Raw genomic sequence first — 13,297 nt, 5'->3', positions numbered from 1 at the left:
ATTGACAGATAAACTATCTAGTAGACCATAAATTCTCAAAGCTCACAGTACATAACGAGCGCCTGTAGAATGAATTTAGAGTTGCAAATTCAATGACTTCCAATCCCCTTTTCCCAATGGGCTCAGTAGGTTTATGGTAGGACCCAGGAATTGGTGTTCTAGGCAATAATTCTGATGCAGACTACCCTTTGAGAAGTATTATTCCAGACAAACAAATGTTCCCCCTTTAGTGAGACAAGTTACATTATCCAAGAGGCCATTATTCCAGTAACTTAAGCTACTGTCCAGAAATCCAAATGATTGCCAATACCATCTGTGTAGCCAAATGTTCAACTTCAAGACAGTTTTTCTCTTCTAAAATCTTATGGATAGAAAAATACGTTGAAAATACCTCCTAGGATCTGTAGTCCCTTTACTTCCTTTAACTTCCTACTCAACACTTCCGAAAGAATTCTATTTTCAGATGTCTTTAATCCCGATATAAGTCAGCAAGAGTGAGAAATGGTTAGCCATCTTGCTAAAGCTATCCTTCATATCCTTCCCTTATACAATACATGCTTTGGAAAAAAAAGACATCTCCTAAATGATAAAGATGTTTACATTCACCTGCATCTAAATGAGTCAGCAGAAAGTTACCAACAGCCATGCCAACTTATCCATGCCTCCTGTGATCAACGTCAAGCTTTCCTTTTCCCAACAGTGATTGAAAATCATACTTATTGGATCATGTCTTTTCCAAAAGATCTGAAATCTCTTAGTCAGTGGTTCTAAACCAAGTGCAATTTTGGACCAGGGGACATTTGGCAATGTCTGGAGACATCTGTGATCGTCACGAATGCAGCTAGGAGTGCTACTGGCATCTAATGAGTAGAGTCCATGAGTAAACATCTTACAATGCACAGATAATAAATATAAATTGTACTGATACTGAGAAACTCTGCTCTATATAAAAGAAGCCTCAGACCTGCCATGAATACACAATAACTAAAGAAGCCTCACACCTGCCATGAATACACAATAACTATCATATGCTCTTTAACAATTTTTGTTGCTTATTAAGTATATACAGCCCATTAGATCAGTATTATAGCTTCTCAAATTTCACTCTCATGTCAACTGAAGCAAAATGCACAACCTGATTATGTTTTATTCAGCGAACTTGCTGAGGACTTAAGCCCAGAGGACAGCCTCTCAGATAGCATTGAGGGACTGCTCCAAAGAGGTGAGGGAGGAGCCAGGATACACAGGAGTTCAAACAAACAAAAACAAACAGGTAGTTGAACATCAAAAGATTACTGCTAATTAAAGAGAACCAGACATCTCAAGTAAATGAATTTAGTGCTTTTCTGTGTATGGGAAGATGCAAGAGTCTGGGCTCCTTGAAATCATTCCTTTGATATGCACCCTAACCATCTGGGGCCAGTATCCTGGTTTTCTTCATCCTGAATCCCCTCAAGGTGCACAATTGGGGGTGGCTGCACGGCTGATGCCTTGATGGCCTCAACATCCTTTGTTTACTGATGTGGCAGGTGGCATTTTTTTTGTCCACACTTGTAACTCAGCTTTTGGCTTCCTTATACAATCTTTTAATTCCATACATGCCTCTTTTTCTTCACCTGTCTATATTAGAAACACGATTGTGGACATCTGTGTTTTTGTATGTCCAGCAACTCTTCCTTTGGAAGAACAATATCTCGCCTGCTTCATCTATGTGATTTTTACAAGTCTGACATTCATGTAGTCCCTGCTCTCTTGAACACATGCGTGATCATGGGGCCCAAAGCTAGGGCAATCTCTCTTTTTCTACTGGGAATGACACACTTACACACTTGTGTGAAGACACACAAGAGCACAAGATAGTTGTAACTGATTTATCCAGTAGCAGCACTAAAAAGAGGAGGGTCATACATTGCTGCTGTTACAAGCTGAACTGATTCCTCTATCTGTGAACTATTCAGAATCCTTCCACTAAATACCCTTTCCTAATTTAAAATCGTTAGAGACCCACACTGCTGCTAAAAGCCAAAGAACCTACAGTGAAACAAACCAGGACGCTATATGGTCCTCCCCACCCCCTACCACGTCCTCAGCCTGCCTTTCGTCTGTAGAAAAACTTGAGCCAAAAAATAAGTTTAATCAGAGAGGTGAGAAAATGCAAAAAACAAAGGAAACCAGTCAAACAAGACAAAATAATAATAGTTTGGTCGTTAAGCAAAGTCAAGGACCTTTAGTTCCTCCTCAGAGGTTATAGATGATATTCTGAGCTGTATCCTTGAGCTGTTTTGTAGATACTGAAACCCGCACCAGGTGGAAGAAGTTAACTACGTGATGCCCAGACTGCAGCCATGACATAAGCTGCCACAATTCCGAGAACTGGCCTCAAGAAATGGAAATAAACTGACCCTGGAACTGAAGATTAACTGTACTTAAAACAATCAAGATGAAGCTGATCAGACCACCGAATGAACAATTCCAAGATGACTGTCAGAGCTGACCATGCTATTTCTGCATGTAGCCCCCTCCCTCCACCTATACACCTCTAAACTCCCCTTTAAAAGCTGTTGCCCACTGGTCGTCAGGGGAGGAGTTGGCCTTCGGACATGAATCCACCCTCCCCGCCCCCTGCCTCTTCACTGGCTTAAGAGCAGCAAGCAACCCCGACCCCACTTTCGGTAACAATAGGATACACTTTTCTTTATCACCGATCTGCTGATACAAAGAAGAAATATTCTCCCAACTGCTTGCTTCACCTCTTCTTTTGGAAAGAAACCAGCTTGAATTAGTTGACAGTTAGAACTTACCTCTGATGAGGAGAAAAGCTTCATAGGCATCCCTCAGAGCTCTGAAGTGTTTGTCTCAATGTCCACTCAGGGAACAGAGTATTTCAGAGGTGCTACTCAAAAGCTGGTCTGCCTTCCAAGGCCATCAGCTACACCTGTGGCTTGTTAGAAATGCAAATAAGGAGCTGACTGCAGTGGTTCTCAAATTTCAACATGCTGAAAAGTCACCTGGGAAGCTTGTTGAGGATCCCCGGGTGCACCCCAGAGATTTAGTAGGTCTGGGATGAGGCCCAAGAATTTGCTTTTTCTAACAAGTTCCAGGGTGGTGCTACTATTGCCCTTATTCTTTAGACCACATTAGAGCAGAACAGGGAGACTTCGTCACTTCTTCTGCTTCTAACCTGTATCTTATCTGACATAAAGCTCAGCTGCTTTCAGTGGCAAATAACAAAGGGAATTTATTTCCTCATACAAATTGTAGTTTAGAGGTTTAAGGGCTTCAGCTGTAGCCCAATTATGTTGCCAGCTACCTGGTTCTTTCCAAGTAAATGACCTCTTTTTGAATGTAACTGAAAACTGTGAAGCTGCCAGGTGTGGACGTACTTACCAACTAACCACCATTCCTCAAATTTACCTTCAATTCTACTCACAGAGCATTTTTTGCACATTTTAGGGCCTCAAAAAAAGTAAATGTTAATCTGTCCTTCCTCCTCCTTTAAGGATGTCTATCTATTATTTCTGCTCCAAACAATTTATTTTTTCTACTTCCACATCCTTTTGCTGTACCAGAAAAATTCCTATGCATAGAGAGTGGAGAACAAACGGACATGGTCATTCTTTATATATTTATTTATTTATTTATTTGCGGTACCCGGGCCTCTCACTGCTGTGGCCTCTCCCGCCGTGAAGGACAGGCTCCGGACACGCAGGCTCAGCGGCCATGGCTCACGGGCTCAGCCACTCTGCGGCATGTGGGATCTTCCCGGACCGGGGCACGAACCTGTGTCCCCTGCATCGGCAGGCGGACTCCCAACCACTGCGCCACCAGGGAAGTCTGGTCCTTCTTTAAAAAGCTTTAAAGTCCAGCTCAGATGACTTCCTAAGCTTTCTTCACCCTCTCCCCAAACCAGCTTAGGAATCCTTGCTACTCAAATCTTTCCTCTTATACAATGTATCACATTTTACTATGTATATATAATAAATGCTGTGTATATAGAAAAATATGAATAAGTATAAATTAGGCTCAATTATGTAGAAATGTTACCTGAAAACTGGGTTAGCCTCTTGGTGGTGTCGCCAAAAGACACAACCAAGCCAGATTGCTGGAGAAGGACTTATTACTTGCTGCAAGTAAGGAGAATACCAGGGATTTTTCCCAAAGAAGTGGCTCTCTGAACAGCGAAACTGGGGAAGTTTAAGCTATCGGTACATGCATATTCATGAAGGGGTTTGGATGATAGAGTCCAAGCTCAAGTTGATTGAAGTCATGAGGGTCAGAAAAGGTCACTGTCATCATCCCTTAGATTCCAATTGATCCGGTTGTTGAGATTTAAATTCTGCAAAACAGCCAAGACAGAGCTTTAGGTTAGTCTTTACCATTGAAAGAGAACTGGGAGTCTTTACAACTGACATATTAGCTTTGCTCTTGTTATTTCTCTCGCCTGATAACAGTCCTTTGTTTCTGAATTCTTTTGTCCCCTTAAGATCATTTATTACTGAGACCTGTTCAAAGTCAAGCATTATGGCCAGGCTTAGATCACCAAATGGCTTAGGCCTAAAATGGCTTCTCTTATGTCAAGAAAGCCATGCTTGGTTCTCTTTCTCCAAGAACCCCCCTACGCTATCTGCCTACAGAAAGAGATAACTGGGGGAAAATGACAATGTGGCTATAAAGGCCATGGGTTTTTGTAACTTGGATCAGGATCCGTCCAGTTGATCTTAGTGGGATACTCTCACTTTGAAATACGAAACACACAAGGGTGATAAAGATTGGTAAAACATAAAAATCCCATAAAAGAAATCATATTATGTTCTATTAAATCCAAATCTTAAAATATCTGATGGTGTCTTGAGACATCAATAACATTGTATTCTTTTTTAACAATACTCCTCTGCCTTGGGATACTTAACTGTATTAACTGGTATTTCTCCATGTAAGCAAAAAGGAAAGAAAAAGCTATAAGGTCCTTAATTGGGTATGTCTTCAGTTGAATAAATGCTCTGAAGAGTACAGAGTTGATTTATAACTCCACTTGAGCCATTTGCTTTACTGATGGTCTTTTCTTCTTCCATCCAGCCTGGTAAAGCCCTGTCAAAGAAAACAAACGACTTAGACTCAGTGTGTCCTGTCAGTGTCTACTTTATCTGGAGGCCTTCATGTTCTACTCTTGTGCATGTCTAACAGTCACCTCTCAAGGTAAAGGAGAGAGTGAGCACACATGGCTGAGCAAATGAGAAATAAAACTACCCAAGTTTTCGGAGAAAGTGCTGAAAAGGAGAAGCTGTCTCACCCCCCAACTCACATTGCCTTTAGGTTTCTCCTTTTTGACCTTTTCTTCTCTCAGCTCATTAACTCAGGCATTGGCAGAGCCAAGGTGACTTTTTTCTTTTCACATCTTTATTGGAGTATAATTGCTTTACAATGGTGTGTTAGTTTCTGCTTTATAACAAAGTGAATCAGCTATATGCATGCATATATACCTATATCCCCTCCCTCTAGCGTCTCCCTCCCACCCTCCCTATCCCACCCCTCTAATGGTCACAAAGCACCAAACTAATCTCCCTGTGCTATGCGGCTGCTTCCCACTAGCTATCTATTTTACATTTGGTAGTGTATATACGTCCACGCCACTCCCTCACTTCGTCCCAGCTTACCCTCCACCCACTCGTGTCCTTAAGTCTATTCTCTACGTCTGTGTCTTTTTTTTTCCCAAAGAACTCCTTTATTATAATTATTTATTTATTTATTTTTGGCTGTGTTGGGTCTTCGTTTCTGTACGAGGGCTTTCTCTAGTTGCGGCAAGCGGGGGCCACTCTGCATCGTGGTGCGCGGGCCTCTCACTATCGCGGACTCTCTTGTTGTGGAGCACAAGCTCCAGACGCGCAGGCTCAGTAGTTGTGGTTCACGGGCCTAGTTGCTCCGCAGCATGTTGGATCTTCCCAGACCAGGGCTTGAACCCGTGTCCCCTGCATTGGCAGGCGGATTCTCAACCACTGCGCCACCAGGGAAGCGCCGTCTGTGTCTTTATTACTGTCCTGCCCCTAGTTTCTTCAAGACCTTTTTTTTTTTTTAGGTTCCATATATATGTGTTAGCATACGGTATTTGTTTTTCTATTTCTGATTTACATCACTCTGTATGACAGACTCAAGGTCCATCCACGTCACTAAAAATAACTCAATTTCGTTTCCTTTTATGGCTGAGTAATATTCCATTGTATATATATATATACCATATCTTCTTTATCCATTCATCTCTCGATGGAAACTTAGGTTGTGTCCATGTCCTGGCTATTGTAAATAGTGCTGCAATGAACATTGTGGTCGATGACTTTTTTTTTTTTTTTTTTTTTTTTGCAGTACGCGGGCCTCTCACTGTTGTGGCCTATCCCGTTGTGGAACACAGGCTCCAGACGTGCAGGCTCAGTGGCCATGGCTCACGCACCCAGCCACTCCGTGGCATGTGGGATCTTCCCAGACTGGGGCACGAATCTGTGTCCCCTGCATTGGCAGGCGGACTCTCAACCACTGCGCCACCAGGGAAGCCCCATGACTCTTTTTGAATTATGCTTTTCTCAGGGTATATGCCCAGTAGTGGGATTGCTGGGTCATATGGTAGTTCTGTTTTTAGTTTCTTAAGGAACCTCCATACTGTTCTCCATAGTGGCTGTATCAATTTCATTCCCACCATCAGTGAAAGAGGTTCCCTTTTCTCCACACTTTGACCAGCATTTATTGTTTCTAGATTTTTAGATGATGGCCATTCTGAGCAGTGTGAGATGATACCTCTTTGTAGTTTTGATTTGCATTCCTCTAATGATTAGTGATGTTGAGCATTCTTTCATGTGTTTGTTGGCAATCTGTATATGTTCTTTGGAGAAATGTCTTTTTAGGTCTCCTGCCCATTTTTGGATTGGGTTGTTTGTTTTTTTGATATTGAGCTGCATGAGCTGCTTGTAAATTTTGGAGACTAATCCTTTGTCAGTTGCTTCATTTGCAAATATTTTCTCCCATTCTGAGGGTTGTCTTTTCGTCTTGTTTATGGTTTCGTTTGCTGTGCAAAAGCTTTGAAGTTTCAGTTAGGTCCCATTTGTTTATTTTTGTTTTTATTTCCATTTCTCTAGGAGGTGGGTCAAAAGGATCTTGCTGTGATTTATGTCTTAGAGTGTTCTGCCTATGTTTTCCTCTAAGAGTTTTATAGTGTCTGGCCTTACATTTAGGTCTTTAATCCATTTTGAGTTTATTTTTGTGTATGGTGTTAGGGAGTGTTCTGATTTCCTTCTTTTACATGTAGCTGTCCCGATTTCCCAGCACCACTTATTGAAGAGGCTGTCTTTTCTCCATTTTATATTCTTGCCTCCTTTATCAAAAATTAAGTGACCATATGTACCTGGGTTTATCTCTGGACTTTCTATCCTGATCTATTGATCTATATTTCTGTTTTTGTCCCTGTACCATAATGTCTTGATTAATGTATCTTTGTAGTATAGTCTGAAGTCAGGGAGCCTGATTCCTCCAGCTCCGTTTTTCGTTCTCAAGATTGCTTTGGCTATTTGGGGTCTTTTGTGTTTCCATACAAATTGTGAAAGTTTTTGTTCTAGTCCTGTGAAAAATGCCATTGGTAGATTGATAGGGATTGCATTGAATCTGTAGATTGCTTTGGGTAGTATAGTCATTTTCACAATGTTGATTCCTCCATTCCAACAACATTTTATATCTCTCCATCTGTTTGTATCATCTTTAATATCTTTCATCAGTGTCTTACAGTTTTGTGCATAGAGGTCTTTTGTCTCATTAGGTAGGTTTATTCCTAGGTATTTCATTCTTTTTATTGCAATGGTAAATGGGAGTGCTTCCTTAATATCTCTTTCAGATTTTTCATCATTAGTGTATAGCAATGCAAGAGATTTCTGTGCATTAATTTTGTATCCTGCAACTTTACCATATTCATTGATTAGCTCTAGTAGTTTTCTCATAGCATCTTTAGGAATCTCTTGTATAGTTTCATGTCATATGCAAACAGTGACAGCTTTATTTCTTCTTTTCCGATTTGGATTCCTTTTATTTCTTCTTCTTCTCTGATTGCTGTGGCTAAAACTTCCAAAACTCTGTTGAATAATAGTGGTGAGAGTTGACAACCTTGCCTTGTTCCTGACCTTAGAGAAAATGGTTTCAATTTTTCACCATTGAGAATGATGTTGGCTGTGGGTTTGTCATATATGGCGTTTATTATGTTGAGGTAAGTTCCCTCTATGCCTACTTTCTGGAGGGTTTTTTATCATAAATTCATGTTGAATTTTGTCAAAAGCTTTTTCTGCATCGATTGAGATGATCATAAGATTTTTCTCCTTCAGTTTGTTAATATGGTTTATCACATTGATTGATTTGCATATACTGAAGAATCCCTGCATTCCTGGGATAGACCCCACTTGATCATGGTGTATGATCCTTTTAATGCGCTGTTGGATTCTTTTTGCTACTATTATGTTGAGGATTTTTTTTTTTTTTTTTTTTTTTTGTGGTACACGGGCCTCTCACTCTTGTGGCCTCTCCTGTTGCGGAGCACAGACTCTGTATGCGCAGGCTCAGTGGCCATGGCTCATGGGCCCAGCTGCTCCACGGCATGTGGGAACTTCCCGGACCGGGGCACGAACCCATGTCCCCTGCATCGGCAGGGGGACTCTCAACCACTGTGCCACCAGGGAAGCCCCGATTTCCCCTTTTATGACTGCTAGCATCTGCCTTATGTATTGAGGTGCTCCTATGTTGGGTGCATAAATATTTACAATTGTTATATCTTGTTCTTGGATTGATCCCTTGATCATTATGTAGTGTCCTTCTTTGCCTCTTGTAATAGTCTTTCTTTTAAAGTCTATTTTGTCTGATATGAAAATTGCTACTCCAGCTTTCTTCTGATTTCCATTTGCATGGAATATCTTTTTCGTTCCCCTTACTTTCAGTCTATATGTGTCCCTAGGTCTGAAGTTGGTCTCTTGTAGACAGCATATATACGGGTCTTGTTTTTGTATCCATTCAGCCAGTCTATGTCTTTTGGTAGGAGCATTTTATCCATTTACATTTAAGGTAATTATTGATATGTATGTTCCTATTATCATTTTCTTAATTATTTTGGGTTTGTTATTGCAGGTCTTTTCCTCCTCTTGTGTTTCCTGCTTAGAGAAGTTCCTTCAGCATTTGTTGTAAAGTTGGTTTGGTGGTGCTGAATTCTCTTAGCTTTTGCTTGTCTGCAAAGTTTTATGTTTTCTGTGAATCTGAATGAGGTCCTTACTGGGTAGAGTAATCTTGGCTGTAGGTTGTTCCCTTTCATCACTTTAAATATGTCCTGCCGCTCCATTCTGTCTTGCAGATTTTCTGCGGAAAGACCAGCTGTTAAACTTATGGGGATTCCCTTGTATGTTATTTGTTGTTTTCCCCTTGCTGCTATTAATATTTTTTCTTTGTATTTAATTTTTGATACTTTGATTATATGTGTATTGGCACGTTTCTCCTTGGATTTATTCTACATGGGACTGTCTGCTCGTCCTTAACTTGATTGACAATTTACTTTCCCACATTAGGGAAGTTTTCAAGTATAAGCTCTTCAAATATTTTCTCATTCCCTTTCTTTTTCTCTTCTTTTCTGGGAACCCTTTAATTTGAATGTTGGTGCATTTAATATTTTCCCAGAAGTCTCTGAGTCTGTCCTCATATTCTTTCCATTCTTTATTCTGCTCTGCGGTAGTTATTTCCACTATTTTATCTTCCAGGTCACTTATCCATTCTTCTGCCCCAGTTATTCTGCTATTGACCCTTCAAGAGAATTTTTAATTTCATTTATTGTGTTATTCCTCATTGTTTCTTTGCTCTTTAGTTCTTCTAGTTCCTTGTTAAACATTTCTTGTATTTTCTCCATTCTATTTCCAAGATATTGCATCATCTTTACTATCATGACTCTGAATTCTTTTTCAGGTAGACTGCCTATTTCCTCTTCATTTGTTTGGTCTGCTGGGTTTTTACCTTGCTCCTTTATCTGCTGTGTGTTCCTCTGTCTTCTCATTTTGTTTAAATTACTGTGTTTGGGGTCTCCTTTTCACAGGGTGCAGGTTCATAGTTCCAATTGTTTTTGGTGTCTGCCCCCAGTGGGTGAGATTGGTTCGGTGGGCTGTGTAGGTTTCCTGGTGGAGAGGATCGGTGCCTGTGTTCTGGTGGTTGAGGCTGGATCTTGTCTTTCTGGTGGGCAGGACCACGTCCAGTGCTGTGTTTTGGTTTGTCTGCGACCTTATTATGATTCCTGGCAGCCTCTCTGCTAATGGCTGGGGGTGTGTTCCTGTCTTGCTAGTTGTTTGGCATAGGTTGTCCAGCACTGTAGCTTGCTGGTCTTTGAGTGGAGTTGGATCTTAGCGCTGAGATGGAGATCTCCAGGAGAGGTTTCGCCATTTAATATGACATGGAGCTGGGAGGTCTCTTGTGGACCAATGTCCTGAACTGTGCTCCCCCACCTCAGAGGCACAGGCCTGACACCTGGCCGGAGCACCAAGACACTGTCAGCCACAGGACTCAGAAGAAAAGGGAGAAGAAAAGAAAGAAAGAGAGAAAAAAATTTAAAAAAGTAAAATAGTTATTAAAACAAAAAAATTAAAAAATTATTAAACATTAAAAAAATTAAAAGTAGTAAAAAAGAAAGAAAGAGGGCCACAAAACTGAAAAAGAAGTCCAACAGTGATAACAAGTGCTAAAAACTATCCAAAAAAAAATAAATAAAAGACAGACGGAAACCTAGGACAAATGGTAAAAGCCAAGCTATAGAGACAAAATCACACAAAGAAGCATAAACATACACACTCTCAAAAAGATAAAAAGGAAAAAAATATATATATCTATATATATAAAAAAAGGAAGAGAGCAACCAAATCAATAAACAAATCTACCAATGATAATAAACTCTATATACTAAACTAGGATAAATATAAAACCAGAAACAAATTAGATGCAGAAAGCAAACCCCAAGTCTACAGTTGCTCCCAAAGTCCAGCACCTCAATTTTGGGTTGATTTGTTGTCTATTCAGGTATTCCACAGATGCAGGGTACATCAAGTTGATTATGAAGATTTAATCCACTGCTCCTGAGGCTGCTGGGAGAAACTTCCCTTTCTCTTCTTTGTTCTCACAGCTCCTGGGGCTCAGCTTTGGATTTGGTCCCACCTCTGCATGTAGGTTGCCTGAGGGTGTCTGTTCTTTGCTCAGAAAGGACGGGGTTAATGTAGCAGCTGATTAGGGGGCTCTGGCTCACTCAGGCCAGGGGGAGGGAGGGATATCGGATGCGGGGCAAGCCTAAAGCTGCAGAGGCCAGCATGACGTTGCAACAGCCTGAGGCACGCTGTGTGTTGTCCTGGGGAAGCTGTCCCTGGATCACGGGACGCTGGCAGTGGTGGGCTGCACAGGCTCCTGGGAGGGTATGTGTGGTTAATGACCTGTGCTTGCACACAGGCTTCTTGGTGGCTGCAGCAACACCCTTAGCATTTCATGCCTGTCTCTTGTATCCACGTTGATAGCCATGGCTCACGCCCATCTCTGGAGCTCATTTAGGTGGTGCTCTGAATCCCCTGTCCTCGCACACCCTGAAACACTTGTCTCTTGCCTCTTAGGCAGGTCCAGACTTTTTCCCGGACTCCCTCCCGGCTAGCTGTGGTGCACTAGCCCCCTTCAGGCTGTGTTCACACAGCCAACCCCAGTCCTCTCCCTGGGGTCTGACCTCCGAAGCCCGAGCCTCAGTTCCCAGCCCCCGCCTGCCCCGTCGGGTGAGCAGACAAGCCTCTCGGGCTGGTAAGCGCTGGTCAGCAGCGATCCTCTGTGCTGGAATCTCTCCCCTTTGCCCTCTGCACCCGTCTTGCTGCGCTCTTCTCTGTGTGTCCGAAGCTTCTCCCCCACGACCCCTCGTCTCTGCCAGTGAAAGGTCTTCCTAGTGTGTGGAAACTTTTCCTCCTTCACAGCTCCTTCCCAGAGGTGCAGGTTCTGTCCCTATTCTTTTGTCTTTGTTTTTTCTTTTTTCTTTTGCCCTACCCAAGTACGTAGGGAGTTTCTTGCCTTTTGGGAGGTCTGAGGTCTTCTGCCAGCGTTCAGTAGGTGTTCTGTTGAAGTTGTTCCACATGTAGATGTATTTCTGATATATCTGTGGGGAGGAAGGTGATCTCCACGTCTTAGTCCTCCGCCATCTTGAAGGTCTCTCCAAGATGACGTTTAATGGTTGCATTTTAATCTGTTGCTGTTAACAGTAATGATGGAGATTGTGGTCTGGTGAGTTGGACAAGAGCCAAGAAAGTGCCAAGACTTTACAGTGAGAAACAAAGACTGTCCTTCTATTGTTTGGGTCATTCACCCTGGACAGATGGGCAAACCACAACTAAAGCAAAGTAGTGAGACACCTGCCTGCTATTTATATAGGAGAGGACCAATATTTTGTGGGATCAAAAGCTCTTATAATTTGGGGAACCTAAGAAAAAAGGACACAAAATAACAAATTAAAAAGTGGGTAACAAAGTGTTTAGAAAATGGCAAAATATGGAAAATTACAAATGTAAAAGGGCTGACAGACACTATAACCATCACAAGATCCAGAAAAATAACATAATATTCCTATTAACAGGCTGTCTCTTCCACCACTATAATGGTTCCCTGCCCCATATATATGTTCAATTCCTTGTGCCATATATGGAGCACTTTTACATTGCAATAACTCTGGCCCAGCAGGTTCTGGAGTTAAAAGACACAATCGAATTAACTGATGTGGTTAAAATGTATTATGACTGCAAATTTTACAAGGCATATCAACATATTAATAGTGCTCCTAGAAGATGACCTGGAATGGGCCTGCTATAGACTGAATGTTTATGTCTCCCCAAAATTCATATGTTAAATCCTAACTCCCAATATAATTGTGTTAAGAGGTGGTGCTTTTGGAAGGTAGTTAGGTCATTAAGGAGCCAGCATGAATGGGACTAGTGCCTTTATAAAAGAGACCCCAGAGAGTTCTCTTCCCCCTGCCACATGTAGGGACACAGTGAAAAGACAGCTGTGAACCAGGAGGCAGGATCTTAGCAGACATCAAACCTGCTGGCACCTCAATCTCAGACTTTTTAGCGTCCAGAACTATGAGACATTTCTGTTGTTTATAAGTCACCCAGTCTAGGGTAGTTTGTTATAGCAACCTGAACAGGCTAAGACAGGGTTCAAGCAAGAGAGGGGCCCTGATATTTTAGGTTCACTATCTTTACAGTAAATCCATCCCATGTGCTAAGTGTAC

General features: G+C 41.7%; 1 long non-coding RNA gene across 1 annotated transcript in view; it reads right to left on the bottom strand.

The window, feature by feature from the left end:
* Positions 1-3,759: 3,759 nt before the first annotated feature.
* Positions 3,760-13,297, bottom strand: part of LOC113607865 (uncharacterized) — a 176,889-nt gene continuing 167,351 nt past the window's right edge. Inside the window, exons 7-8 of the long non-coding RNA XR_003428124.1 lie at positions 4,911-5,088; positions 3,760-4,336 (exon numbers count right to left, since the gene is read on the bottom strand). This is a non-coding gene — a long non-coding RNA (uncharacterized LOC113607865). The remainder of the gene's footprint in view (positions 4,337-4,910; positions 5,089-13,297) is intronic.

This window comes from Aethalodelphis obliquidens, unplaced genomic scaffold (genome assembly GCF_003676395.1).
Source record: "Aethalodelphis obliquidens isolate GAN/ISIS:26980383/991018 unplaced genomic scaffold, ASM367639v1 scaffold50, whole genome shotgun sequence".
Classification (NCBI taxonomy): domain Eukaryota; kingdom Metazoa; phylum Chordata; class Mammalia; order Artiodactyla; family Delphinidae; genus Aethalodelphis; species Aethalodelphis obliquidens.
The sequence above is the reverse complement of the archived record's forward strand: the minus strand, read 5'-3'. Positions and strand labels throughout refer to the sequence as shown.